The sequence below is a fragment of the Moschus berezovskii genome, chromosome 16 (assembly GCF_049115385.1).
Source record: "Moschus berezovskii isolate FMDL1 chromosome 16, NW_MosBer_1.0, whole genome shotgun sequence".
Taxonomy (NCBI): domain Eukaryota; kingdom Metazoa; phylum Chordata; class Mammalia; order Artiodactyla; family Moschidae; genus Moschus; species Moschus berezovskii.
The window spans coordinates 77,975,483-77,981,582 of record NC_142475.1 but is presented as its reverse complement, the minus strand read 5'-3'; the positions used below and the strand labels follow the sequence as shown (position 1 = coordinate 77,981,582).

The window sequence follows — 6,100 nt, the reverse complement described above, 5'->3', positions numbered from 1 at the left end:
GGTGAATTTAACTCAGATGACCATTATATCTACTACTGTGGGCAGGAATCTCTTAGAAGAAATGGAGTAGCCATCATGGTCAACAAAAGAGTCCGAAATGCAGTACTTGGATGCAGTCTTAAAAACGACAGAATGATTTCTGTTCGTTTCTAAGGCAAACCATTCAGTATTACAGTAATCCAAGCCTATGCCCCAACCAGTAACGCTGAAGAAGCCAAAGTTGAACGGTTCTATGAAGACCTACAAGACCTTTTAGAACTAACACCCAAAAAAGATGTCCTTTTCATTATAGGGGATTGGAATGCAAAAGTAGGAAGTCAAGAAACACCTGGAGTAACAGGCAAATTTGGCCTTGGAGCACGGAAAGAAGCAGGGCAGAGGCTAATAGAGTTTTGCCAAGAGAACGCACTGGTCATAGCAAACACCCTCTTCCAACAACACAAGAGAAGATTCTAAACATGGACATCACCAGATGGTCAACACCGAAATCAGACTGATTATATTCTTTGCAGCCAAAGATGGAGAAGCTGTATACAGTTAGCAAAAACAAGACCAGGAGCTGACTGTGGCTCAGATCATGACCTCCTTATTGCCAAATTCAGACTTAAATTGAAGAAAGTAGGGAAAACCACTAGACCATTCAGATATGACCTAAATCAAATCCCTTATGATTATACAGTGGAAGTGAGAAATAGATTTAAGGGACTAGATTTGATAGATAGAGTGCCTGATGAACTATGGACGGAGGTTCGTGACATTGTACAAGAGACGGACCAAGACCATCCCCATGGAAAAGAAATGCAAAAAAGCAAAATGGCTGTCTGAGGAGGCCTTACAAATAGCTGTAAAAAGAAGAGAAGCAAAAAGCAAAGGAGAAAAGGAAAGATATAAGCATCTGAATGCAGAGTTCCAAAGAATAGCAAGGAGAGGTAAGAAAGCCTTCCTCAGCGATCAATGCAAAGAAATAGAGGAAAACAATAGAATGGGAAAAACAAGAGGTCTCTTCAAGAAAATTAGAGATACCAAGGGAACATTTCATGCAAAGATGGGCTCGATAAAGGACAGAAATGGTATGGACCTAACAGAAGCAGAAGATATTAAGAAGAGGTGGCAAGAATACACAGAAGAACTGTACCAAAAAGATCTTCACAACCAAGATAATCACGATGGCGTGATCACTGATCTAGAGCCAGACAGCTTGGAATGTGAAGTCAAATAGGCCTTAGAAAGCATTACTACGAACAAAGCTAGTGGAGGTGATGGAATTCCAGTTGAGCTATTTCAAATCTTGAGAGATGATGCTGTGAAAGTGCTGCACTCAATATGCCAGCAAATTTGGAAAAACTCAGCAGTGGCCACAGGACTGGAAAAGGTCAGTGTTCCTTCTAATCCCAAAGAAAAGCAATGCCAAAGAATGCTCAAACTACCACATAATTGTACTCATCTCACATGCTAGTAAAGTCATGCTCAGAATTCTCCAAGCCAGGCTTCATCAATATGTGAACTGTGAACTTCCAGATGTTCAAGCAGGTTTTAGAAAAGGCAGAAGCACCAGAGATCAAATTGCCAACATCCGCTGGATCATGGAGAAGGCAAAAGAATTCCAGAAAAACATCTATTTCTGCTTCATTGACTATGCCAAAGCCTTTGACTGTGAGGATCACAATAAACTGTGGAACATTCTGAAAGAGATGGGAATACCAGACCACCTGACCTGCCTTTTGAGAAACGTGTATGCAGGTCAGGAAGCAATAGTTAGAACTGGACATGGAACAACAGACTGGTTCCAAATAGGAAAAGGAGTACGTCAAGGTTGTATATTGTCACCCTGCTTATTTAACTTCTATGCAGAGTACATCATGAGGAACGCTGGGCTGGAAGAAGCACAAGCTGGAATCAAGATTGCCGGGAGAAATATCAATAATCTCAGATATGCAGATGACACCACCGTTATGGCAGAAAGTGAAGAGGAACTGAAAAGCCTCTTGATGAAAGTGAAAGAGGAGAGTGAAAAGGTTGGCTTGAAGCTCAACATTCAGAAAACAAAGATCATGGCATCTGGTCCCATCACTTCATGGGAAATAGGATGGGGAAACAGTGGAAACAGTGTCAGACTTTATTTTTTTGGGCTCCAAAATCACTGCGGATGCTGATTGCAGCCATGAAATTAAAAGACGCTTGCTCCTTGGAAGGAAGGTTATGACCAACCTGGATAGTATATTAAAAAGCAGATACATTATTTTGCCAACAAAGGTCTGTCTAGTCAAGGCTATGGTTTTTCCAGTGGTCATGTATGGATGTGAGAGTGGACTGTGAAGAAAGCTGATCGCCGAAGAATTGATGCTTTTGAACTGTGGTGTTGGAGAAGACTCTTGAGAGTCCCTTGTACTGCAAGGAGATCCAACCAGCCCATTCTAAAGGAGATCAGTCCTGTGTGTTCATTGGAAGGACTGATGCTAAAGCTGAAACTCCGATACTTTGGCCACCTCATGTGACGAGTTGACTCACTTGAAAAGACTCTGATGCTGGGAGGGATTGGGGGCGGGAGGAGAAGAGGACAACAGAGAATGACATGGCTGGAAGGCATCACCGACTTGATGGACATGAGTTGAGTGAACTCCTGGAGTTGGTGATGGACAGGGAGGCCTGGCGTGCTGTGATTCATGGGGTCGCAAAGTCGGACACGACTGAGCGACTGAACTGAATCAAAAGTCACCACCTAATAATGTTTCCTCTATATTAGGATGTCAGGTATTGTTCTAGCTCAGTTATCTGGGCAAAAGAGTAATTTGAACCATGCCCCTTTCTCTTTATTTCATTTTAGTTTTAATATTATCTTTTCATCATTGATTCCTACTTAGGTATACACCTAGATATTCTTTCTTTTCAGCAATTGTAAATAGTATTGTATTTTTAGTTTTGGTTTTCACATGTTCCTTGCTAGTTCCTTGACTTACAGGTCATTTTTAACCATGTTTCAGCTCCCAAGTTAGTTAGATTCATGCAGCCATTGCTTAGAGTTACCCAAATGTTTATCACTCTGCCCATTCTTTGCATCTCTTCTTTAATCATTTTTTTCTTCTGAAGGAACACAGTTCTTTCAGTGTTTTTTTTCATAAACTTTCTATATCAAAGTGGTTTTCTTTTGCCCTCACTGTAAAATGAGTTCATCTCTAAGTTTATCAGTTATACTTTCTCTTCCACTTTTACGTCATTCCTTTATCTTCTGACCTCTGGTGGTGTTTTTGTTAAGTGTGATGTGCGACTCTTCAAGTAGGCTCTCTCTGGTTGCTGTTAAGATCTTTTTCTATGGTATTCCGTTTTGCTTCTCACCATGAAATGTCTCTTTAGAGACTTTGGTTTTTTTTTTTGGTTCCACTGGCTCTTAGTTGTGGCACACAGGCATGCCGTGTGTCATGTGTGATCTCAGCTCAGGGATGGAACTTACATCCCCTGCATTGAAAGGCGGATTCTTAACCACTGGGCCACAAGGGAAGCCCCTAGAGCCTTAGTTTTATTTATTCTGTTAGTAATTCATGTTTCTTCCTGAATCTCAGATTTCTTAGGTTTCCTGAAGTCTGGAAAAATGTCAAGTCATTTTATCTTCAGGTATTGGTTCTCTGACATTCTGTGCTCTACATCTTCCATGAAACTTTAGGTTGGACCTCTTCATTTTACTTTTCCAGTCTCTCGCCCTTCCTTTTGCTCCCTCAAATTTCTTCTAATGAGTTTCTTTCATACACAGTTTCATGCATACAAGTCTTCTGTGTTTAATATGCAGTTTAACTCATCTATTTAAGTATTTTTTGTAAGTTATATATTACAATTCAAACTCAAGAACAAGGAGTGTGGGGTTTCAGTTTGGAAAGCTGATTAAAGTTCTGGAGGTGTATGGTGGTGATGGTTGTACATGCTACTGAACTCTATACTTTGAAAGTGGTTTAAATGGTAAATTTTGTTATATTTAACCACAATTGAAAAATCTGAAGAATAAAAAAATGTATATCCAAGGCTGGCCTGCTCCCCTTCTGTCCTTACCGGCTTCATCCCTGCCCCAGTCATGCTGTATAACCTGTTTTATTAGATTCTTCACATCCTTCTCACATATGGGTTTCTTTTTTTTAACGCAAATCCTAGCCAAGTGAAATATATGGGTGTTATTTTCTCCACCCCTTTGTGTTTCACATTTCTTCATCAGTAATGTATTCTGAATCTTTCCCAGATTAATTATCTTATTCTTTTTTAACAGCTGTGTAACAGTCCATTGTACAGATGAAGAGTAATTTATTTAGCTGGACCACTTTTATTCCACATGGGGTTGTTTCAAGTATTTTACCCCATCATAAATACCATCATCAATAATCCTTTTTCCATGAAGATTTCTCACTTGAGTGTTTATTTTGTGCTTCTACAAGTTTTCTTTTTCAAACCTGCACTCTCTGATACTGTGTCCTTTCACCTGTCCTTTTCTCTGGTTGGTTGCATTCTCATACCATCAATCTCTTCAGGTTCCTGAGAACCCAGTGATCCCGCTCCCTTTTGCGTCACCTGGTATTCACCTTTGCAGGTAGTTCTCTCATCTGTTTTGTCCTTTAGGGGTGCTGAGCTCACTTTTGGCAGGGCTAACTAACCAACCTGGGCTGAGAATACATCACTGTCTATGGGAGAATCTGTTTGCCTCTTCCAGGCACCAAAGGGGCAGACCCAGTCCCAGGAATTTTTTTTTTTTTTGGCTGCACCGAGGCTTGTGGGAGCTTAGTTCCCTGAGCAGAATTTGAATGAACCCTGGCCATTGGCAGTGAAAGCGCAGAGTGCTAGCCACTGAACCACCATGGACCTTTCCAGGTAAATTCTTGTTCATTAGAAGCTTACGTGTTTCCAGGCCACATTAATAGTACAAATTCAGAATGCAAGTTATCTGTGAGGAAAGCTTCTGGTTTCAAGGGAAGGGCTCCCCCTTTTTTCGCTGTCAGAGCCCAAGCCAAGACAATTTCTCCTATCCCTTCCCAGGAGTCAGATTTTTCTCCGGTTCACCCTGTGACAGAGTGGAGCCCCTGAAAGGATCCCTGCTTCATCATGGTGAGTTATTTCTGAGCCCCCAAATTAGGTGTGGCCTGTGGGGTTTAGGTTCCTTTTCGGTTCTTTCTGAGCATTGGTGGAGCAAGCTGAATTTTACCCGAGTCTATTCGGCATTACTAGGTGTTTTGAATGATATGAAACAAGTTTTTGTTTTTTGTTTTTAATGTTTAGAAGCATTTAAATTACCTCCCAGGGGCACAGAGCATGGCAGGGGACTACAGGGTAAGGAAAACACGTTATTTTGAACCCTGGCTTCTACTCATATCCGCTCTGGGACCACGGGCAAACACTTCATGTCTCCAAATATATTTCCTCTTCCGGAAAATGAAGATAAGGTTGATGTGAGGACTATATGAGTAAAGAATATAAAAGGCCTAGTACAGTGCCTGCCTGGAATAAATTAAGTAATTAAGTTTTAGTAAGACACTGTTATTATCTGTAAATAGACTTAAAACCATGCTTGGACCACATCTATTTTTGAACCAAGAATTTCAAAAGGATGGTGAAATCAACAGTTGTCACATGAAATAAGCTGCTGCTGTGGAGGATAAATCTAAGAAAGAACTAAAGCTGGAGACAAGATTTCAGCACAGAACTCTCTTAAGCAGGAAGGCCACCCTCAAATGGAACAAGCAGCCTCACAAAAAGGTGAGCTGGTCACTTGATTCAAAATCAAAAGCTGAATGACTGTTTAAAAGGCAGACAGGATTCCTTTACAGGGAAAAGAAAGAAATCAGCAGTGAAATAAAAGGAGAAAAAAACCACTTAGATAACTGATTATGACACTAATTTAAAAATCCCATGAAACTATTTGAAAGGAGACAGAAGGAGACACCACAGAAAACTTTAATAGGCCAGGAACCCTTAAGATCAAACTGGAGATTTTTTTAGCTCATTAACACTGGCTCCCACTTGGCTCCACTCCACCATCAATCTGCTCTCTCCACCTGTATTCCTATGACTGCATCATCGTCGTCCTCCTTTTCCGTACAGCCATTCCAAGGCAAACTCAAAAGTCAAA

The 6,100-nt window shown here is 40.8% G+C and overlaps 1 long non-coding RNA gene across 1 annotated transcript; it reads left to right on the top strand.

The window, feature by feature from the left end:
* The first annotated feature begins 4,496 nt into the window (after positions 1-4,496).
* On the top strand, positions 4,497-5,977 carry LOC148775284 (uncharacterized). The gene is made up of 3 exons (XR_016039280.1): positions 4,497-4,845; positions 5,011-5,079; positions 5,526-5,977. It is a non-coding gene; the product is annotated as an uncharacterized LOC148775284 (long non-coding RNA).
* The last annotated feature ends 123 nt before the right edge of the window (positions 5,978-6,100 follow it).